The sequence below is a fragment of the Falco punctatus genome (genome assembly GCF_963210335.1).
Source record: "Falco punctatus genome assembly, chromosome: 5".
In the NCBI taxonomy this organism is placed as follows: Eukaryota; Metazoa; Chordata; class Aves; order Falconiformes; family Falconidae; genus Falco; species Falco punctatus.
In genome coordinates this window covers 6,394,625-6,418,438 of record NC_137584.1, presented here as the reverse complement: position 1 = coordinate 6,418,438, position 23,814 = coordinate 6,394,625, and the positions used below count along the sequence as shown (strand labels likewise).

General features: G+C 47.0%; 1 protein-coding gene across 4 annotated transcripts in view; it reads left to right on the top strand.

Annotated features, from left to right (window-relative positions):
• Positions 1-2,963: 2,963 nt before the first annotated feature.
• The window catches only part of HTR1E (5-hydroxytryptamine receptor 1E), a 65,832-nt gene continuing 44,981 nt past the window's right edge, over positions 2,964-23,814 (top strand). Inside the window, exons 1-3 of one of the 4 annotated variants that reach the window (XM_080389410.1) lie at positions 16,775-19,429; positions 19,524-19,601; positions 19,724-20,594. The gene's annotated coding sequence lies outside the window, so the exon portion shown is untranslated. Of the gene's footprint in view, positions 3,004-16,774; positions 20,595-23,814 lie in introns of those variants that run through there. The other 3 variants (XM_080389411.1, XM_080389409.1, XM_080389408.1) reach the window with 3 other exon arrangements.

Sequence of the window (23,814 nt, the reverse complement as noted above, 5' to 3'; positions counted from 1 at the left end):
ACATAACCAATGACTTCCTAAGAAAGAAGCAGCAACCTGTATGTAAAGAGAGGGCTGGGAAAGGTGAAGGGCAATACCTTCAAGAAAGAGAAATGTGTGCAGATAGCAATCAGCCAACAGTTCCCTGCTGGATTTTTCCTGCCCAAAACAGCATGGCTCAGTATGACCCGTTATATCTGAATGATCCAGAACTGAAGTAAGGGAGACCATGACAAGCTCACGAGATGGCTGCACACTGCCTTTCCTCTTGCATCCGCATGATGGAAGTGTGGAAGATTGAGCAAATGCATGTACACATGCCTGAACGCATATGAAATCTTGTCTGAAAGGCATGGGTTTTTTCATGGCAAGACATACATGATTATCTGGAAGGAAGCAACTCAACATGCTCTGTATTGTCCGCCTACAAATACACCTCAGAAATCACAGACCAGCTCTGAGGAGCAGTGCTGGGTTACTGTAAGTGATGATTCAGCTACGGTGATACCTCCCTACCATGCGAGCTGAATACTTGTTCCCAACACCGCTTTGTGGGAATGAAGAATCCCTTTATCGCCATTCAAAGCTGGGCAGATAAGACACAAAACTCTTAACCCACCTCCCTTGAGCACCAGCCTGGTGCCATAATTACTCACTAATCCTGCCTCTGTAGCCAGTCACAAGAACAGGTTTTGGCAGTCATTTCAGCTCCTTTCACAGTCACTTGAAAATAATTTAATTATTAAAAAAAAAATCTAAAGAATAATGGGATTTAATTGACTTAATGTGAAGCTTTCTGGGCTGTCACTCCACCCAACTTGTATTCATTCAGCTGTGAGTGACTAATGTTTGTGCCTTTCCTTAGGAGCCCATTGTCTCAGCTTAAATCCTTCCTTCCATGCTTAATAGTTGCATAATATTGCTTTTATTTTTCAAATCTGTGTTTTCATTCTCAGGCAGCCCGGACAACGAGATTTCCATGTGTATGTGACTGATACAACCACCTGCTCCTGGATGTTTGTTTTACCTGTAGCTGCAGTACATTAGGGGAGGACGGGTGAGATGCAGAATCACTGCCTGGGACACACACCAGAATGGAGTTAGGCAGGAAATCGTTTTATTCAGTCATGCATACGTCTAAATAAATACTACATCTTACAGTTTTTATTTGTCTGACCATGATGATGGTGGCCCCACTGAAGATTATGGCCCTGTTATGGCTGACATTGTATGAACACCTATCAGTTTTCCCCTCTCCTCTAACCGCCAAACGAAAGTACGAGATGTCAGAAACTCTACAGAAAGTCCGAGACAGAAATTCTCTTTGGCACTGATGACCATAAAAAGTGCTTGGGAATCTCACTCGTTTGTCACTCAAAATCTGAGAAGGGTATTATCATGTGGTTAATGAGAGCTGGAGAATTTTGCTTTTCTTGGTCTGTGCCATCTTCCACTCTCATTTTAGACCACGGAGCCCTCCAGCAGCCTTGGACACATTTCACCAGAAAGCACCAGGACAGAAGACCCCTTTCCTTGCTCTGTTCTTTCAGTAAAGGAAAAGAGCCTTAGTTTAGGAAATGTTAAACCAGCAACACTCCACATGTAAACAAAAGTTTCTAAAGCTGTAAAACTGAGGTGCTTTTACTACCACTCTTCCACTTCTTGGTTTTCTTGCATTCCACGCATCCATACTGCCCTAGAAAAGCAGAAAACTTCTAAGACTCTCACGTGCCATTTTTATCCAACTTGTTTGATATGTAGGGAAGCTTCCATCCTATCTATTTCGGCAGAAAATACATCATCAAACTCGCATTTGACGAAATAGGCATTGCTAGTAGAAATTACATCATTCTCAGAGGGAAAAGTCACTTGATGTTGAGTCGTTGATGGCATCTGAACTGTCTACAACAAGGGTCCTCAAACTTTTTAACCAGGGGGCCGGTGCGCGGATGCAGTGGCAGGCAGCCATCTGCGGCTGCTTGGTTTCCCCCAAGCCCCGGCGGGGGCGGGCGGGGGGTCTGTAAATACCGGGGGCCGGACTGAGGACCCTGGGGGGCTGTAGTTTGAGGACCCCTGGCCTACATAATACTTCCATAGGGTATATATCACTCTGCACTGGGCATACAACGCAGGACTGAGTGACTTTCACTCCTGTGTCTTCAGCCAGCGTGGATGCAACGTTACAGCCGCAGAAGCTCGCCAAGCCACATGGCTCTGACCACTGCCCCCCGCCTGCTCCAGCACCGGGCGGCGAGGGGCGCTTAGGGACGGGCTGCGAGGAGAGGGCAGAGCCCCAGGCATGTTCTCCCGGTTTCCAAAGGGTCCCCGACGCCCAGACCTGCAGGTACCAGCCCTCGGGGGGCTCTGCCCGCGCACACACACCCCTGCGCGCGGCTGCCGCGCCCGGGCAGCCCGGGCTCCACCCGGGAGCGGCTCCGCGCAGCGCTGCGGCTTCCAGCGCCCCCGCCCCCGCGGGGAAGGGCAGCCCCCGGCGCGGCTCCAGCCCCGCGCATCCCCGGGAGCGGCAGGGGTCGTGCCTGAGCAGCGGCGGCAGCGGCGCCGCGCCGGCGGGGGGAGGCGGCGGCTCGGCCCGAGCGGCGGCGGCGGGACGGGGCCGGGACCGGGACGCCCGCGCTCCTCGCCCTGCCGGTGCCCGGAGCCGGCGGCGGGCGGCGGTGCCCCCTGGTGGGCGCGGCGGGGGGGCGGTGCTGTGTCCCGGAGCCGCCGCATCCTCCCCCGGCCCGGCCCCGCCGGCTCCCCCCGCCCAGGGGGGCGGGAAAGGCAGCGGGCGCTGCCCGCAGCGCGGCGCGCCCCGAAGTGGCTCCGCACGGCGCGTCCCTCCCGCCCGCTGCCGCCGATAAATCCCACTGCCGGGGGGCAGCGCCGCACTTGGCGGCCGCCGCGCCGAGGAGAGGCGGTGGGGCCCGGCCCGATCCGACCCAGCCCAGCCCAGCCCAGCTCCCCTCCCCGGGGCAGCCACCCCAGTCCGGGGTGGCGATAGGAGCCGCTGCCGCCGGAGCACAGGTGAGCGCTCGAGGCGGCGGGAGGAGGGAAGGGGTGCGGGGGTCCCCGGGAGTGGTGGGTGGGTGGGTGGGTGCTGCCCTGGAGGGACGGGCGGGCTGCAAGGGGGAAACACGTTCCTGGAGCGGTGGGCAGGCAGCGGGCTGGCGCCGTTACAGGTACTCCTGAGTTTTCCACCGTGAGCTGGAGACGGTTCCCGTCGGCATCCCGGGGGGGTCCTTGTGGGCTGCGAGTCCCTCCTTGGGGGCTGCGGTCCCGGTGGGAAGCTCGGAGCCAGGGTGGGGGACGGGCGTCCCGCCGAGCGGGGCTACCCCGCAGCGCCCAGCGGTTCTGGGGTCCCGGTCAGCAACGGGTTTTCCCGGGCTGTTTCGGGCATCCCCGCTCACTGCTCGTGATGCTGAAGTCGCCTCTAAACTCCCTCACCCCTTCTTTCAAGGGGAAGGTCAGGTCTGTGCCCTTGGCTTTCCCATGCCTGGATGGGGGCTGGGTGGTGGAATGATGCACAGGGTGTGATAGTAGTCGTTCTCAGCACTGTACAGGGTAGATTGTGCTTCAGGACTGGTCCTCCGGGGGCATGAAATACAGCTGTTGTCCATCTACCTGTTAGTCCGGGTAACCCAAAATGTGCATCAGGTGGAATAGAGACCTTTCCTTGGTCACAGACTTGGGGGGGTCCTTCAATATATATATAGAGAGAGCGAGAGATGATGGACAGACAAAAGGGCTGGTTCATTTTGTTTATAACCAACCTTACAAAGTCCATGATTTGAGTCCACTTTAAATAATGAGCTATAAAAGCGTAGTGTTTCATAGTTTCATCTCTGTCTGTGTATTCCCTGGTGGCTGCGAATCTTATTGAAAAATTCCTGAAATGCTCATTTTCAAAAGAACAAAGGTGGAATTGGTATGCAATCGTGCATTAAAATAACCAGGGCTCTAAGTTAAAAAAAAAAAAAAAAACCACAAAAAACCACCACCAGGTCTTCAACTCTGATGATACAGAAACTGCGCTACTTTCACATAGAAAAACACAGAATCAAATCATAAAATTATTTAGGTTGGAAAAGATCTTTAAGACCATTGAATCCAACTGTTAACCCAGCACTGCCAAGGCCACCACTAAACCATGTCCCTAAGCACCACATCTGCCTGTCTTTTAAATACTTTTGAGGATGGTGACTCCACAGTTTCCCTGAGCAGCCTGTTCCAATGCTTGACCACCCCTTTCAGGGAAGAATTTTTTCCTAATACTGAATTTAAACCTCCCTGGACACAACTTGAGGCCATTTCCTCTCATTCTGTCACTTGTTACTTGGGAGAAGAGGCTGACACCTGCCTGCAACCTCCTTTTGCGTAGCTGTAGAGAGCGATAAGGTCTCCCCTCAGTCTTCTTTCTCCAGGCTAAACACCGCCAATTCCCTCAGCTTCCAACCAGCCAAGTGTTTGTTTAATTGAAGTGAGGGCTTAGGTGCCATGGGCTTCAGTGGAATTGCTCAGCAGCTGAAGGCAAACGTGCTTGTGTGCTTTCCCAAACCAGGGCTTAAGCACTGCTCTGAGAAGCATTCAGTTGCATGAATTGTACTCATTCAAAAGTTCAAGGCAGAGGGAATTAGGGAAATCATTGACTGAACAGCATTGCCAGCCCCCCTGCGCAAGAACTAGGAAATCACCAGTGCTGTGGATTTTCCCAGTGATTTTCGGGAGGTCTGTAAGTATGCAGCGGGCTGTTCTTGACTCTGTCTTGAAATGCAGATCGATCACAACCTCACAAGAGCCAGCAGCCATCCATGATCGTGGGCTGGTTTCAGCCCACCTTTGCGTTTTAGTCATCTCTCAAACTTCGGGACTCTGGAGGGCAGCTTTTATATGACCTACCCGATTTAATAAAACCAAACACACAGAACCTCTTATTTAGTAAAACTATGATGTGCGATTCATTTACAGGCACCAGATACATAGATGATTGTCAGGAACCAGAGCACTTTCCAGCATAAAAAAAAAAAAAAAAAAAAGAACATTATAAAATTAAGATGCCCAAAAATTAGCATTTATTTCCAAATAGCCTGATTCTTCTCCAAGGTGCTGTTTGATTCTTATGAAATTAGAGAAAATTATGCTTAACTGTTCCCTGGTTTCCTCTGGTGACAGAGCCCTGTGTATGCTGAAATCCTCTGCACCCTCTGGTGTCCTCCCTTTCTTTTCAGATAAGCATGCCTGCCTTAAGACCTACAGGAGAAGTTAAGATGCACTTTTGCTTGTATTGTTTGACAACTTCGGGAGCGTTCAGGCAGAGGCAGTGTTGGTTTAGCAGCACTGAGCTTTAGCTTGTTGCTGTTGCTGATGTGCCTTGAAGCTTTGTTTGGTTGTGTGGTTTGTTTTGTTTTTTCTTTTCCTGTAAAACCTGTCATCTTCACCAAGTGGCCACCTAAAGACAGTGGATGTCAGCATTAAATCTCATGTTTTCCTGATCCTGGTATTTCTGCTGAAGTCCAGGTGCCCATTGCTGGCAATCGCATCAATATGTAGAAGGACAACCTGGCAGTAGCACTCTTCTGAGGGGTTTTGATTTAATATAAACTTCCTATAGGAGTGATATGTTTGAGACGTGAGGATCTCTTTGAGGACACAAAGGGAGTAGTCTTGTATGTTAAAAAGGGAGAAAAGATCTCAAAGCAAACAGTGAGAAAAGCCTTAAATCCTTTCAAAGCTCTATTTGAAGGGTCCAAACTCTGGGAAGACACCATGATAAAGAAAAAGGTCACTAGGCTAAATTCATCTCCATCTAATTACATTAAGTCTGTCAATCTAATCCCTGGCACAACTTGACCAAAAATATCATTCTGGTTCTCCTTAATAAAGTGACCAGCATATTAAAAAGGCCAGCACCTATTTTCTGCGGGCTCAAGTATGTAAATACGGCTGCTTGTGAGCAGCCCCCATAAATCCAATGGGTTTGACCTGTGTGAAGTGAACCACCTACCCAAGGTTTTACTTCTGCGAACAGCTGGTGGATTAGCCCTTCTGAACCTTCTTACATAGCTAATTTGGTGCCCTTGACAGTCCTGTCAGTAACAAATGTGGGCTCTGTGGGGGACATTGTGGTGCGAAGTTCAGCAGGTGAGGTCAGCATTCGAATGTAACTGAGGCAAAGTGGAGATGGGATCTGCAGGAGTGGGTTCAGGGAGGAAGCATCACGCCGAGCTGGGAATAATCTGTTGGACAAACATAGGACAGAAAGCAGCTCCCCTGACAGCACTTCTGCGGGAAAAAGCAGTGCTGAGAGAAAGGCAGACATCGCACAGAGCTGCACAGGGAGGACTGCATGTAGAAGGATTGGGTCCTGCAGCTCAGCATTGATGAAGTCTTGGCTGGAGGACTCCGCCACCCAGGACACAACCATTCCGTGTGTCAGCAACCTGGTGAGGGTGCAGGGAAGGGCTTAAAAACGTGGTCTGAGGGAGACTAATCGGGTTCTTTAAACAAAAGAATGAACTGAAGCAGGACACACGAGTAGCCTTCAGATCTATAAAAGTCTGCTGCAAGAGGAAGGCAGTTACCCGCTCCGCTGCAGCCAGCACGGGCTCGAGCCCCGCTGCAACCACAACACTGGACTGCTGAGAAATTGTTCCTGAAGACTCCATCACATTCACAGTAGCAGCTGTACTCCCTGAAAGGGTCGCAGGGTGTTGTGAGACATCCTGGGCTTGGCTAGGACTTGGCATGGGCGCTTTCCTAACAAGGAGTTACAATCCCCTACTATAAAGGGATGTTTTTCCTTAGTTCCAGAGGCGGTGAAGTCAGGTTGGACAGAACTGGTTTGGGCTGTAAAAAAATAAAAAAAGAAACCAGAGAAGCACATTGGTTAGCCCCAACATCTAAGTCCTCTGCTCCCACAGAACTACCCCTTTTGTTACTGCTTCTTCACATCCCGAGTAGGAACAAGGAGCTGAAATGCTGAAATTAAGGCCACCTTCTTAAAGACAAGGCTTAGTCTTACACATGGCAGTCACCAAGGCTGTGGCTGCTGCCCAGGCTTTCTGAACATCCGTTCTCCTCTGTTGCCTTTACTGCCCGGATCCTTTCGCCCAGCTGGCGGCCGCTTGGGCTGTGCAGAGGCTGCCCGTACCCCCAGACCTGCAGGGAAGGCTCCTTGCCCACTGCTGGGGCCAGGGCACATGTCTGCTCCTGTCTCTGCTCTGGACTCCACTGCCCACTGCCAGGATTTTCTTCTCTGTCACCCATAAGCACCCATTGCTCTTCCCTCCCCAAAGGGCCTGTGGGGTGTGGGGTGCACCTTTCCCTGCCCAGCCCAGCTCTTGTGGGAAGGCACAAAGGGACATCTCCACCGGGAGGAGGCAGATCAAGTATTTACGTCTGGCACAGAAGCTTGTAGCAAAAATGACTCTGAGGGTCACCCATGCCCTCCCAGGGGTCCATCTGGGATCCTAAAAATGAAGGAGCTTTTGGTAGCACCTGGAACCATCATGCATTCTCTGCGTTATCCTCAAAAAGACACAGTGGTACGATAGCAGCGGCTCACCAAGTATGATTTAAAAGCTAGGAAACAGCAGCGTACTGCCAGGGACTAGCATTGCCACTTGTTTGCTGCCACCAGAAACCCTCCTCCGTCACACATCTGGCCAAGTGCTGTGGCTTCAGCCTGGCAGGGAGCAGGCTGCACCCAGACCTCCAGCCCTTGCAGAACTACACTTTTTGGCCTGCAAGACTTTCCAGGTTTGCCTGTCCTGGAGGGATATCACATGACAGCTTCTGATCATGTTGCTAGTTGATTTACCTGTTTATGCTCATTTAAGAGCTAGAAATTATGGAAGGCTGGGAGAATCCCCCTCCTGAACCCACATCTTGGACAAAGCGGCATCTCTTTGGTGGAGCCTTTCCTAGGAGGGGAACAGTGCTTATCCCGTTGCCCAGGCTGGACAGCCCTGGTCCCGGCGAGGGCCGCCTGAACCCCTGGCTCTTTCTCATCCCTCCACACACCCTCTTTGTGTCTTTGGGCGTTTCTGCAGCTGGCTGTGCTGCAACAGCATCTGACCATTTTCCAGTTTCAGTCCAGAGCCCAAATACACTGACCAGCTCCAGATCCACCCTTTTAAATCTATTTGGAAAGGAGATTTTGTTTTGTATTTACAGCACAAGCAGTAAAAGAAACAAAGATATTTATAGAGCAAACGACCTACACATTTATTTACTCTCAGATTCATTTATTCCTCCCCACAAGCTAAATCAGATAGGTTTTCCTATTAAGGTATTCTTGTTTCTGATTTACTCTTTTTTTTTTTTTTTTTTTTTTTTTAATTAAGCAGGTCAGGCTATCTGCAACCTCAGAAGTAATTGCTACCTGTCCTGCTGTTTCTTTTTTTTTTTTTTTTTTTTTTTTTTTGGAAATACTCATTTTGAATACCCATTTCAAACTAGCATAGGAGCATGCAAATGGAGGCCTATGTAGCAAAACACTCTCTTGAACTGTGCTGCTTCTGTCTCTGAGTGTCTTTCCTGTAGGAGAAGATTTTTAAGCCAAGCACATAAATTGAAAAATACCATTCAGAAACGGATTTATGATCCTGTTTCATCAGGGATGCATATGTGGAATTATTCCCTGCCTGAACGCACTGACTCAGAGTTCACATGTAAATTGCCAGGATAATTCCACTATTCTGTATTTCACAGAATCGAATGTTCTGTGCCTTGCTTTAAGTGTTTTGTTGATGAAAATCTTTCTGTTTTCTCCTGGAGAGAGTTCTGTAGACAGTTGAGCTGTAACTGTGTCTCTCTGACTTGCAAACATGCAATGACTGCCAGTCAAATAGGTAATCTTAGTTTTGAAATGGACAGCTTCCCATCAACACCACTGTGTTTTTGCAGTAATACTTTTGAGTAGCATTTCTCATATGTGTGAAGTTTCGCATGAGGAGAAATATTTGGAGCTTAGCAAAATTGTATCTGTGCTGTGTCTTAACATCCCCAAAAGTCTAAAGGCACAAACCCAAAGCTGGCTGCCCAGTGAGACCCAGTCATGGCAGTGTGTGATGGTCATACACAGGCACAATTCACACATTCATACAGCCGATAACTTAATTTTGATCCATTTACCAAGACGCTGCATTATAGCACTGAAATAACAAAACAAAGTGCTTCTCAAACTGCTGAAATAGGTTAGGTTTGGTAGTTGGCACTCAATCTGGAAATTAAGAGTGAGGTCTGAAATGGGCCACACGAGCAGGCGCATGTACTTCACATTTACTAGGTGTTTTCCAATGGATTCTGCCAAACCTGTGAGGGTCAGAGCAGCACGTGCCTGCTCTGACTGGAGTGAAGCATTCCAGCTGGGTGTGTCTGCGCACCCAGCTCTCTGACGGAGCCTGCTGTCATAGCTCTCGCTGTACAGCTGCTCAGATGGTTTTCTGTGCAAATTTGTGTTTCCCTGGGTTGTGAAAGTCAAGTATCCATCTTTTCCTTTTTCCTGAGACTAATGACTTTGTATCTGTTATTTTTCATAGGCTAGCGCAGATTAGCCAAGCAGTGTCACAGAGCTGTAAATATTTGATAAAGATGCTTTGCGCAGTGTGAGTGTGAATTCCACACTGTAAGAGACAACTAAAAATCAAATTACACTGGACATTATCTTCTTGAATTAAAAGCCCAGATCATCACTGGTTTTGTTCCCTGGACTGCAACAAAGATCTGAATATCTTGAATAGTTTGACAAATTATGCTTTAGGGGTTGGTATGACTAGAGCACTCACCTGGGTTACAATTGCACTTTCCTGCTGCATGTGTATGAGCCTTTCTCTGGGCTGCATTTCACACAACATCTGCGTGCTGAGTCTTGGGAGAGCTTTCAGGCACATTAAAAACGCACAGTGTTCCTCTGAAAAACAGCAATCATCTTGTCCATATTTGAATTCCTCCCACGGGTCCCCAGAAAAGCTAACCCATGAGACGTAGGGAGGGGGCAGGCAGAGGTCTCATTAGCTGTTGGAGCCTTTTGCTACCAGGAAACCTGTGGTCTGTTTTCCAGTTGTGTCAGGTAATACATGAATGCAAAAGAAAAAGTCCCCCTCTTACAGAGGAGAACAAAACAAACCAAAAAATAAGCAAACAAAAAAAGAAAGGAAGAAATAGTTGGAAATTCTTATTCTAGTACAAGAAATAGCCGTTACCCAAATCATTACAATTCTGTGTTTGGAGCTTGGTGTCAGAAGATCTGTGGTCGGACGGTGCTGCCTAGCTGAGTCTCGGTGGGATCTGAGGGCTCCAAAATGCTGTGTCTTCTGTCTGGGGGCAGGGACTACAGTCCTGATGGCTTGCACTTGTGGAGAAGTTTGGAACCAAAAGTTAGGGAAATTTCTATATGAAGTTTTTCTTATCATTCTTAAAGTAGTGAAATAAACCCTGCATTTACCCTGCTGGTTGTGATGGTCTCTGTCCTGAAGAATTTGAGGCAAACACAGACTTTCTCTTCTCTCTAGTAGACACAGAAGTGTCTGTGAAAGAGGGAGGAATCTTCATTAACAGCAACAATGCCAAATTTGCTCTGAAACTGTCTCATATTAAATGGCAGTTGACACTTTTTAACAGCCTAATGTAGTCCCATTGCCTCTTTCAAAAGGACACAGTATTCAGTGTCAAAATACCAGTTTTCTATAACTGTTGTGTGTAGGGTCTGGCTTATGATTTAACGTCTATACTAAGCTGCTAAAAGCAAATACATGCTTAAAAAATGTAAGGCTTGCTCATTTTCCCAGGTATTTGATAACAGAGGAACTATTTTCAAACACTTTGCTAAAAAAGCAAAAGCAGAAAATACTGTGTCTCACACAGGAGGAAAAACCATATCATAAAGAAAACCAGATCAGTCATACACAAGGAGTTTAGGCACAGCTTGCTTTCAGGCAAGTTGGATATGTGGGTGGGTGAAAGATGGGTGTACTGGGATTTACTGGTGGAGGTATTTGCAACTTTTTTAGCTTGCTGTCAAAAAGCACCTCATGGGGGTTTGGAAACTTAGAATCCTGCCATTTCTGTTAACTGTTCCTGTTAATAAGTGCTAGCAAAGAGCCCTGCCTGGTGCTGCTGAAAAGCAACCAAAAAAACAGGTGAGAAGAAGCTGGCCAAGCCCTCGGGACAGCCAAGCGCGGGCAGGGAGCTGAGCTGGAGGCTCGTGTTAAGGCACTGCTTTGCATTACCAGGAAAGCTTAAATCTAGAGTACGTGCAAGTCTGGAGAGCAGGTCCAGGGGAGAAGTAAGAACTTGGCCCAGTCACAGCACTATATTGGAAGAACAGATTCATGCCAATTTTCCTGAGTCCCTGCTATCTACACAAATTCAGTGCATGTGCTTTTGGGTTTTGTCCACATCCCTTAGGCACTGTAGATGCCCGCTGGAGCCAATACATATCTGGGAACTGCTGAGAACATAAATGAATTATTAATATATAATCAGATAGGGAAGAAAATATTACTTAAATGTCTTCCACGCCTTATTAAAAAGTTTAGCTTCCCTTAAACCAAATTTCTTTATTTTCTGGTTGCTGAGGGAGTTTTCTAAGGGAAAATGCTATTATCCTGGTTCCTTTGTAGTTTGGGGAATTCAGCAAATGTGAACAGAACCAAGTGCAGGCTCTTTCCCAACATATTCAGATGTGAAGTGAGTTTTTGCCTACCCTGTATGTGAGATCCAGGCTGTGTCACACTGAAAATGATCCTATAGCTTTCTCCCATGGACAGGGTGGGTGCACTGGTGTTCGTCACCATCTTCTGCCCCCACTCAACACCACTCTGTGAGGCTTGTGACCAGGGACAAGCATCGTTACTCCCCATGGCTGTATCCACCCTGGCTGTCCCTTGCCAGTGCTTCTGCCTGGGCGTCAGAGGATTGAAAAAACCCAGGGATGGAAAGGGTGGTTCCTGAGCAGCCAGAGCCAGATGATGGGGAGAAAACAGTTTGCATCCTTAACTAAAACAGCTTCCCAAAAGGGAATAATACAGAGTTGTATCCTTCTCCCATGCTTTACAAGTGCACAGGGTGTGACCAGCTCCTGTGCCACCAAGGAGCCCAGTATGGCTATGGGGAGCTTGTGGCTTTTCCCTGCCATGCAGCTGTGCCCTGGGACCGCTGGGACCTCCAGCTGCAAGGGAGCATGTAGCCCAACAGCAAGGTGCAAGCAGTAGGGCTGTTACTTCCAAAGTTCAGCCTCTGAAGAACACAGTAAAATGTAAAGGTAGGTTAAAAATGCAGAGACTAGCATTCATCTCATCTCTTGGTTTAATTTTTACAGTGCAGCTTAGTTGGATCTTTTTTTTTTTGTAATCAACTAATAAGGCATTCTCCTAAGGTTAAAATAGTCTTTATTTATTGGTACATTTATAACTGAAAAGCTTGCTGTGAGCTGTGTGATGATTTTAATGTGAGGGTGGCATTTTCATGGATAAAATTTCTATTATTTCATAACCAAGCTATTGTTTTCTAACCAGACACACAATGGGCATTAGTCAAGGGGGGGGGGGAAGATACAGTTATTTAAAAAGTTATGCTTTGGGTGCATATGTCTCTTCTCTATATATCTAATTCATGATACTGTTGAAACCATTGTCTGTTCTCAGAAAAATATGTGTTTTCTCTGGAACTGGTTTATAAAAGTATGTTTTTAAAATGTTATCTTCAGCAGGCAAAGCATGGAAGGAATTTTATTTTTACTATTTTAAGCATAATGCTTTTACAGTGTTGATTCAACAACAAATATCTCAATGGACATTTTAACAACCTTTAAGTCATTTCACTGTCTAGTACAGCAGTACCGACGCTGATCTAATTTTGGGCCATATTAGGTAGAATACTTTAAGCTGTTCCAGGAGGCAAGAAACCCTGCGTGTGTGGTTCAAACTGCGTGCAGTAAAAGGTTGAGCAATACTGCGTGATCTTGAAAACTACTCTGAAAAATCAGTCTGAATTTTTACTTATGCTAGAATGTTTTTTCTTTACATTGTCTTTAGAAACTTCCCTGGACTTGACTGCTAGTAGGTCTCCAAAAAGGTGTCTATCTACCTAATTCCTTTGGTCCCTCAAGACTGGTGTTCAATTTGTATTGCATGCCTGTCAGGTGTGCTACAAAGTGGCACCCCAAACTGCTGATTTTGACAGCTTATTTAGGCATAATTTTCCCTTGAAGCCATTTCCAGGGAACATTTGATCCTTTGTTACCAGTTTGGGCAGATAGGTTGATACAGGTGCCTACTTCCAGTCATTCTCCATTGTTAACCTTCTTGTGCTAATGTTCATCCCCACGTGCATTGCACTTTGCACTGAATTCGCGAGTGGATGTAGCCAGCACCTTTGGAAAGATCTGGAGCACCTCTGATCATGTAGACATCTCTATAGCTTCACCTGTAGACTCCCCAAATCAGTGTGATCTAGGCAAAGATAAATGCTTCCCGTAACTCCAAAAACCTGCATTTCCCTGACATTTCATGTACCAGTCATAACCTAGCTGAGGAGAAAGCCTTGTCCTGTGGTGCTGGTGGGGATCAAATGTGAGCACTGTTCTTCTAATGGCACTTGTGAACAATGTTAGTGTCCTCCCAAGTAGGAAATACTTAGCATCAGCTTTTTGTTTAATGGTTACTATTTCAGTTACTAGAAAGTATTGCTCTTATATATACTGCTTCTGGGACTACACCAGGGAAAGGGTCTGGGTTTGGTTCAGAGAGGGAATCCTGCTGGTGAACTTCAGTTGGACAAGCCTCTGGTTCTTCTACTCTCGAGGTTTCTCAGAGCAGTGAGTCTTTCCAGGATGCCGCCGGGCAGAGACCTCAGTCAGTTCTGATTTCTTCCTCCTTTCCAGAATTCTAGCTTTGGTGGGACTTTCAACCATCCCAGTATTCTTCAAGTGGGATTTTTCTCATTTTCCCCTAGTCACTGTTTGTAGGCAAGCAGCAGGGCCGCTCATCCTCATCATCCCCAGGGGGAACTGCCCCTGAAAGCCCAGCCCTGGCTAAGAGGAGACACAGGTTGCACTCCCAGACTAGCGCTGCTCTGGCTAACTCTGCTTCACCGAGGAGCCAGGTCACATCATCTCTGGAGGTCCCTTGCAGCACGGTATTTCCAATGGGATTTGACTCCTGCATTTCTGCATCATCACTGAAGTGGCATCTTCATGCTCTTCAAGAAGGCTGCCAAAACTCCCGCTTTATTGTGGAGAGCAATGAAATGTTAATATCACTTCTCCCAGCTCTTAGCAATTAAACATTTCTTCTTTGCCGATGTTAAATAGTCTGACAAAGTTCATAGAATAGAATGGTTTGGGTTGGAAGGGACCTTAAAGATCACCCAGTTCCAACCCCCTGCCGTGGGCAGGGACACCTTCCACCTTCCACCAGACCAGGTTGCTCCAAGCCCCATCCAGCCTGGCCCTGAGCACTCCCAGGGATGGGGCACCCGCAGCCGCTCTGGGAAACCTGTTCCAGTGCCTCACCACCCTCACGGTAAATAACTTCTTCCTACTACCTAATCTAAATCCACCCTCCTTCATTTTAAAACCATTACGGCTTGTCCTTTCGCTATAGGCCCTGTGTAGCATGTTGTCTGAAAACTGTTCGTTGAGCTTCTCTCTCGTTCTTTGCAACATAATCAGGGAAGAGGCACACCGCCATAAAGAAGCGCTCCAGAGCAGAGTAAACATTGAGTGAGTGAAGATCACTGGGATGCTGCAGAGCTGCATTGTGCAGATGTTGTGCTAATCTCCTTTGTTTCTAGCTGATGCTTTTTCTTGAAACACAAGGTGATGCTTTCTCTCCATGCTCTCTCAAACAGCCTGAACACGCGCTTTTCTTGGAGCTTCAGAGCTGATGGACTAAGACACTCAAGGGAGGTAGTTAACTGCTTTCCTTCAGCATAGGAGCCAGGACCAAACAGAAACCTCTAGATAAGCAGTATGAAAGCTGGAGGGAGAGCACATTCCCCCTGTCATGAGCTAATGATAGTGAGACAGAAGGGGAGAGAAATTTCCCACCAGCAAGCAGAGCCATCCTCCCTCTGAGCTCCCAGGTTTAGCCCTATGCATGTCCCCACTGCCCCGTGCAGGAGTGCAGGGATAGGGTCCCGCACTCCCTGTCCCACCAGTGCACAGCCAAACCAGCACCCACCATGAGACACCCTGCTCCATGGATGCGTGCTTTCTTCTAGCTGCATGCTCCTTAAAAATGAGCTATAAAAGACTATCCAGAATGATTTGACACATTCTTCTGATTTAAGGACATCAAATTCAGTTACTGTAAGCTCCAGTGTGGCTGGTTTTGCTACTTCCCTCAATTCCCAGCAGAAATTAAGCAGAGGAGCTGGGATTCAGATGTTTGAGATTAATGGGATTGCTTAGGTATTGAAGGAGTGACAAAATGGAAAGTTATTCCTAGCAGAAAAAGTAATTAGTCCCTTTCAGATCTTCAGTTTGACACCCGCGTTAGCATCAATTATTCTCTTTTGGGAATATTACATCTTAACAAGGTTCACTGTACTATCATCCTTTCTCAGTAGTAATCAGAAGAGAGAAGGCCTCTTCAAGTCATTGCTACCTTGAGATTTTTAACATAAGCCTCCCACTTATCAGCTGATACCTTGCATTGACTTCAGCACCTCAACAATGCCAGTACTCTCAAGTGTCTGGAAATCAACCTTCTTTTTTTTTTTCTTTTTTTTTCTTTTTTTTTTTTTTTCCCTTTTTCCTCTCCTTTGCTGGCAAGAGTCTGCAAAGAAACTCAACAATGTTTCCAAGCTAAAAAACTGGTATTGTTACCAGTGAAGTTAAAATCCTCAGGGTAGAGAAAACGTGTTAAAATAACCTGGTAAAGCTGGGTCCCTGGGAGAAGGGGTAGCTCCACGGCGTGGGTTTCGGCTTGATCAGGAAACCGTGCCAGCCCGGGGCCGCAGCTCCTGCTCCTGCAGGGCAGCAGGTCTTCTGAGCGGAGCTATACACAAAGGTGTAAAGCTGTCAAATTCCAAACTCCTCAGGTGGAAGATGCGCTGTATTTCTAAGAGCGGTGCTGCTGCCCCGTGCATGATGCTTGGGGAGTTTAACAGAGCCTGGGACAGCCTACGCCAGCTTTTGGTTTTCTCAGGCCGTGGAGGTCCTTCCTCTGTGGTACCATTCATGGAACAACCACACAGCTGGTTGCCCTATGCAGAAGTCACACCTGCGCTTAATTTCTAACCGTGGTGCTCCCTCTTCCGTTTCACCCTCTGTAGTCCAAAATTCCCGTCTCCAGTTTAACATCATATGTTTGAGACTGTTGAAACATGATTAAGGAGACCTAGATGCACAGCTGTGTGACTAAATCCCCTAGAATAGGTTTGATAATCAGCCTTTATGCACAGCTCCAAGTTAGTTTGAATAGAAGACTGCTGAAAATAACCAGAAAAAATAAATAAATAAATTGTAAGTGACCTCCTTTCCTGTGCCTCCAGATTGGGCTGCTCTGTGGGCAAACATCTCTGAATAAAGCTGTTTTAAATTAAATGAATTACTGGCTTTGGTGGATATAATGTTAGGCCAGCAATAAGCTATTTAAAAATCCCATCGAGATGCTGAAGTTCTAAGCCAGAGCGCCACGGGACTGCCGTGCGCTGCTGCCAGTGCCCCTGGCCACAGTAGCCGTCTCGCAGACCACCGCACCCCGACGTGGCCGGTTCCTGCCCACCCGGGCTTGCCAGCTAGACCTCCACGGCAGGTTGCCAGCTCCTTGCCCAAGCGACACCTTAATTCAGTCACTGTTGGGACATGGAGACAAGCTACAGTGAGGGCGTGACTGCCACAGCTGGGTGACATCCAGCTGCAGCCTGGGGGCATCCAGGAGCTGGGAAGCTGGGGGTTCCCAAAGGGCCCTCAGGCTGTTGGGGTCAGCAGGGAAGCTGTGCTGCCTCTGCAAAAGCGGGGGGCTCCTGTGGAGACTGTACAGGCAGCCCAGTTGTCCTAGGGCTCAGCTGAAAATGAAAAGGAATATTTGAAGCCAGTTGTGCTGAATACTTTAACTCAATTATTTGAAGCATTAGTAATAATTTTATTGTAACCCTCTTTTTCATTGATGTGGTTGTTTTTGTGAATTGTTAACAATTACAGGTCACCTTTGAGATGGAAGCATCTTGGCATTTGTTGTAAAAGCTTTTAAAAAGTAATTCATGTCTTATTTACTCTGTCACCAGATCATTTCATGTGCTAATGCACTGGGAATGTCAAGCTGTGCTGATAATAGCAGAGTTTTCCTTCTACTCCTTTTTATTCCTGTGCAAATATAATTAAGGCAAGGAGTGTCTTAGGGCTGCCTGATCACATGCATTAAATTAGCTCCCCTCTTGCCTCCTAAGGCAAACACACCCAGAACTGCAAGGTCTCTGGGAAGGAGCCATGGCTTGTCTGTTAGGGCAGCACCTTGCACACTTGGCCCCTGAGCCGCGCACGTGCTGGCCGCACGCAGGCAATCGTCGAGGGTGATTCACCGGGAAATAAATATGTGTCTCGTCTTCATCATGGGAACAGCCTCAGCAGCTGCCTCTGGAAGTGTTGTCATATTTCATGTTAGGCTTGTGCTTAAGACATTCTGAATTTGGGGTTGTGTTGCAGCAAGACTTCAGCAAATGTGGAGTCTTGAGAAAATTGGGATCGGGGGATTTGGGAGCGATTCTTCCAAAATTTGGGGGGAAATGGAAATCTTTCCACTAGATGCCAAGAGTTTTGTATTAGACCTGTGAAAGAAGGTACAGGGTGATATCCAGAGGACATGTGTCTGCATGTCTGTGAACAGGAGCCAGCGTGACAACAAAGCTCCGATGTAGCACAGGGAACAGTACACAAGGGCACACCGAAGACATCCAGGACATAGGGGAGGACAATCCTTGGACAGAACTGTATCTTAAGAGTAAATTTTGCAATTTGCTAATCATTCTCTAAAGCGCCACAAGGAACTAGCAGTATTTGATGGGGCTCTCACTGTGGGTATTTGATGGACCTAAGGCAGCCAGAGGATAGCTTCGTTCATCTGCTGAAGGCTTCAGTGTGTCAGAGACCCTGAAGGCTTCAGTGTGTCAGAGACCAGGCACCTTGATAAAGGGTGACTTGACCCCAGACTACCTAACAAGCAATCATTTGAGTTACTCTTACCATACAGATGAAACAATTCGGGCAGTGACCCATGCATGCTGACAACCACTGCAAACCAGACTGTTTTTGATTAAGTACCCAACAGCGGTTTCAGATACCTGGGATAAGACCCTTTCAGATAAGGACCCTACAGTAACTTGGCCAAACCACTCCATCACTGCATCATGTAATTTGGTACCTATAATTTGAAGCATGTAATTTGACACTGTGTAATCCATCAGAGTTAGTCTATCTCAACTGAAAATGACCTTGTACATGAATATATAAAACTCTAATGCTGTCCCATTTTCTAGTTCCACTGTTCCCATAAATTAAATGTGTTCAGTGGAAGACTGGAATCTGTAAGTGAAAGGAATCAGCTCTCTGCCCTTTAGACTGACAAAAAGAGTTGTAGCAGACTAGAACTAAAAAGTAGTCATAACCCGTGAGTCACAAAAGATCATAGGGTGAACACAATTAGAAAAAGAGAAGTAATGGTATATTGCCTTTGTATGTCAGAACTGCAGGCAGACACTGAAGTGTCAATAACGTGAAGGAAGAGTGGCTGCTGTTGTTGCTCAAATTTTTTTTCAGACTAATCCAACATCCTGTGCAAAATAATTTCAACAGCTTCCAGCTTTGAGGAGATACGTAGGCAAAATTTACTTCTATAAACATATGTTCAAGAGGAGGACAGAGTAATTCTTTGTGCTAATCACTGTCAGCATACTGTTGGATTGTCAGTGTCACTGGATGATGTAGATAGTGTCTGAGAAAACATTGTTCTGTTGTTGTTTACATGGCTTTTTTCACACTAGTTTCACCACCTTAGCAGAATATCAGATGCGGTTTTCTTACATCAGTTTCAGCAAAGATATGGACTAGAATAACCAGTAAATACAATAATGCTGCACAGGGGTGCAGGGATGAAAATATGACAGGCCATACATAGTAAGATCGGTAGTATAGCAGCATCATTAACCTTTTTTTTATTTCTGCACTAAATTTTCCACAGACAAGAGCATTAGTAATTTTAACTTTGATTGAGAACTGCTATTATCCACTCACAGCATGTGGGAGCAAACAGGCACTTGGATAAATCACAAAAAAGAAAACCACTTAGCATGCTGCTTTCCTCAATAACACCTTTTTCTGAAGGTACAAGGCTGAGTGCTGTAGGGAGAGTGTGTGTGAAGAGAAAAGCAAGGCTGCAACAGCCCGCTGAAGCATGCTCAAGGTCAGCCCCTCTCACAGAAGACCAAGAGGTCACGTTTGACTTAGAAGGTATCCTGATATGTTTAAAAAAAATTAAATAATTAAATAATTCAGTAAATGAAAGCCATCAGGATTCTAATGCAGTGTTAATGGGGTCTTTCAGGAATCACGAAGATCGGTTTCATGAGCGACATAACTGGAGCCATTAGCAAGCTCATCCAAGATTAATCATCCATCAAAGGTGAGTGCCTGCACATCTGGGATGCAGAGCAGCATGGGGAGCAGCACAAACATTCCTGCTTGCAGCCGCTGCAGTGGGACCAGTGTGAATAACCTCTGAATTGCCTCATTTTCCTCCCGCAGGCACTGAGCCCAGGGGCATGTCTGTCACCCTTCAGCAACAGATGAAGTGGGCAATGACTCCACAAGCGTGAGTATGTGGGAGGTCATCTTCTCCACAACCAGTGCTGCTCTGGCAGATTGTTAGGTGAGAAGCAAATCAAACTGCTTTGGAACATGGAGTACCTCTCACATGGTCGTTGAGAGGAAAACTTCCTGGACAGTCCCCACGAAACCTCAACGCTGTTTTGGATTGGTATTTCCTACTGAGTGCACCAGCAGCACCAACATGATAAAAGACAACTAGGAATAAGGGCTACAGCTGCTCCTCTAACATTGCTGGGACAGCCTCCAGAATAAATTTCCAGCTCCTACTAAGTCCTACTGGATGTATCTTCTACGCCAAGGCCTCTGGAAAGGACCTGAACCAGAGGAGGTTTGGCGCTTCACCTGTGCTGTGTAGAATATGGCAATAAATTATTCCGATATGAAGGTCTAATACAGTTAATAGAGCATATAAAGCTGTCTACTGTGTTTCATCATATTTAATTTGCTGCAGCAACCTGCAGCCATCCAAGCTGTTTCAGCCTCCCTTTTAGAACCCTCTGCTGCCCTGAGAGATGCTTTCCCAGCTGAGGAGTCCCTGTGTCACCAGCGTCTCTGCGTCGACAGAGTGGTGCGATGCTTCCAGAGCATTCAGCTGCTCCTCACCCTCCAGCATGGTCCCAAGTGGAGCGGTTCTCTCACCACTGTGGGGAGAGCCACGAGGGACCCCATGGCCTGGACATCCCCACAAAGAGTGGGCAAGCAGGAGGGCAACACCAGTCTCCAGCCACCCATAGCTACAACCTCTTCTGGGGCACGAGCTTTGGGAATGCTGGGGGCTGCACAGCAGGTTAGTGCATCTCTCCAGGGATTTCTCCAGACGTGTCCTCCTGTCATGTTTTGTGGTTTGTGAGGGATATGATTCACTACCCCAGCAGCCTACTGTGCTGCCTGTGCCCCGTGGTAGTGCTTAGAGAGAGAGCAGTGAGTCACTGGTCCCCCCCAGCCCATGTTGGTGGTTGGTGGAACTTCGCTTCTCACAGGGGCTGGGGCACCACAGGGTTCAGTCCGTGCCCCCCAGCCTTTGGTCTGATGGCCTCACATACCACAGCATGTGGCATGTGCCTGTGGCAAAACAGGGATGCTGGGATGAAGGGAACAGACCTACCTTAAGCTTACCTAAGGAAAGACACTTATGTCAGCTGCCTGCCCAGACGGGGTGTGGTACTGATGCCGCTGTCATTGATTCGTTCATTTTTTTCTAAAAAACTTTCCTAGGTAGACAAGGATTTTCTTATTAAACTAGGATAGGTTGAGATGACTGTTTCACTTACATTTTCTTGTAACGTATGCAACAGTGGCTGTAATCATAGTCATGTATCATGTAGTTTGGGCCTCCAGAGGTCATCTAGTCCAACCTTCTTCTCCAACTGTAAAATACAGGTTAGTCACCTGCAAGCATGTCGTGCTGTGTGAGGGATCACATGACATGATTTTTCAGGAGATTGCAAGATGTGTTAGGGGAGAGAGTGGCTGAGACATTACCCAGTTCCACCAAGGATGCTGCAGCTGGAGACAAGGGAGAATGGGAGACAGCCACTACATAGCAATCAGAATCTGCCTCTGAACCTCTCATCTCCTTCCTCAGTGTGTTTGGGTGGTGCAGGGCGAGAACAAGCTCCAGGCAGAAGGTGTCTGTACCTTGAACCCACTGGGAGAGTCCTCAGCATGACAGGACAGATGCAGTGCCCTGAGCTCTGGGGCAGACGTGCTGATGGGATAGTCCATTTGAGCAAGGCCATTAAAAAAATGTGTTGGTTTCTCCCATTTCTGCCCAGGTTGTTTACACAATCTCTTTCCTCTGATAAAATAGCAATCCCTAGCCCAGCTCCCCGATCCCCAGCAGGGGCGGAGCACTCCTGTGAAGGCCAGCCAGGGTTTCTATGGGTCTGGAGTGTGAGCAGGGAGAAGTGGGGTTACCAACAGAAATGTCTGGGTGCTGCTGTCCCAAATGCTGCCTCAGCTGTCCCTGTGTCTCCTGCCCTGCATGTACCTTGTGTGCTCTCAGCCCAGCCCACTATCCCTGCATCTGCATGCCACCAGGCAGCATCCTGAACATCCACTACCATCTCTGATGTTGCACCTCAGCTCCACAATAAGAAGGTGATGAGTTGCAATAATGCTGGACATGAGTGCACTTTGGTCTAAGGGTACCAATGAGGGAAATAGGAGTACAAATATCTAGGGATGTTATAGCTAACATATTGAAAGTCTAGCCCTACCAGTGCCCTTGAGAGAGACAAAATATCTCATATAAAGTATTTCCAAAGAACTTTTACAGTATCCCACTCCAGTGATCAGTACAGCGGTATGGAGAGCATCCTGTAGCGCATTGATTTCCATGGTGACAGCTCTCACCTGGGCCAGGTTAAAAGGATCACATCCCAATAGTAGGTAAATGAGAGCTCTGCTCTCCAAGACGTGCCCCATAGCTGGAAAGCAGGCATCCTACAGCAGGGCACAGCACTGGGCTGACAGGACTGTGGAGGCAGCAGCTAGAAAACTACAGTGTCCCATGCTCTAGAACAAGAAGGGCGGTTTTGCTGCATTAAGTCTCATTAGGTGCTATACGAAGTATATTTGCTCAATTCCAGGTTTGGTTATTGGTTGGCAGTACAGAACACGTTAGGGTCTTGATTCCTGCTGGTACTGTTGGGGACAGCATGTAAAGTGCAAACTTAGAATGGCATGTTAGAGAGCTTAAGCTGGGAAAGGGATGAAGACTATATCTGATTTCTGGAGTGTGATCCTGAGACAAGATCAGATTGCCAGTGATTGGTATACCAGTTTGAGGATGCTAAGTATTGGCAGTGAGTCTATGAAGCTACTACACCCTGAGAACTATATAGTTTTGCAAATTAACTTTTCACATTTGTAGTAGTGGTCAGAATAATGCCCTCCCATGAGACACCACGTAAGGAACTAAATACACTGTGGCAGTTATTGGGTGTGAATACACGAAACCACCACATCAGAGGATACCTGGAAGTTTAATTAATCTCTGTTGAGAACTGACAGAGGGAAGATGTTTTGTGTTCCATAACTGTAGACTTTCTTCCTTGTGTGCTGCTGGTCTTCAGTAACAAAGTGAGCAAAAGTGATAGCACTAGAATAAAACAAATAGCTTTCTTTTGTAACTCAAAGTTTCGTAGAGCTCTTGCTTGTAATCTCACAGCACAGCAGTACCCACAAGCAATGTTTTAAGGATATGTTTCATAAACGCATTCCATTTCTACACAGAGCAGAGAAATGGATATATCATGTTTGTGGCAAAAACACAAATGAAGGGTAAAGACAAGCAATGCTAAAATGATGCTAAAAGACGGCTCCTCTTGGATGCTTGCGTTATAAATCACTGCATGCTTCGGCACTGGGATTTGGTGGTTCTGGCATATTGACACAAAGAAGGTGCATAGGCTGAAGAACTAGTTTAATTTTCCCACTTTCTGGGTGACTCTAGGATTTCTGTGCTGTGTTGTCTGAAGTAATGGTGCTGTTGTGGGGCAAGAGTCAACACCTGATTATTGCTATGGACACGTCTGTTTTCCTGTCTCTCAATTCTCATCCTCTGCAGCTACTCGTATTTCCTCTCTGGGCTGAAAATTCCCATGTTTCATCCTCCATGCGACTTTTTGCAAGTCTTAGCAAGAACATTGTGTCCTTTGGTTTTGCTAGCAGGGAAAAGGTTTTAGTTCTCCTGCATAGTGCAAGCACTTGCCCAGCTCAGAAGTGACCGAAGGCAGCAGCTTTGAACTGCTGGGCTTTATCCTCTCTAGAGCAGCAGAGGACAAAACAAATCAAGCAGAAATAAAAGAGATCATTCAGCTCAAAGTGCTTTTTAGTTATCAACAGTATTTTGCCTGATCACATTGGATTTTCTGCATAGATTCTTGCAGGTTCTTGCCATAGGACAGTCTAAGAGGGCAAAGCATGTGCAGATCCAGACATCTAATTTCAGGATTCTTCAAGTTATTTCTGTTCAGAGTGTCTAGTGGGAGGGCAAGTCTAAA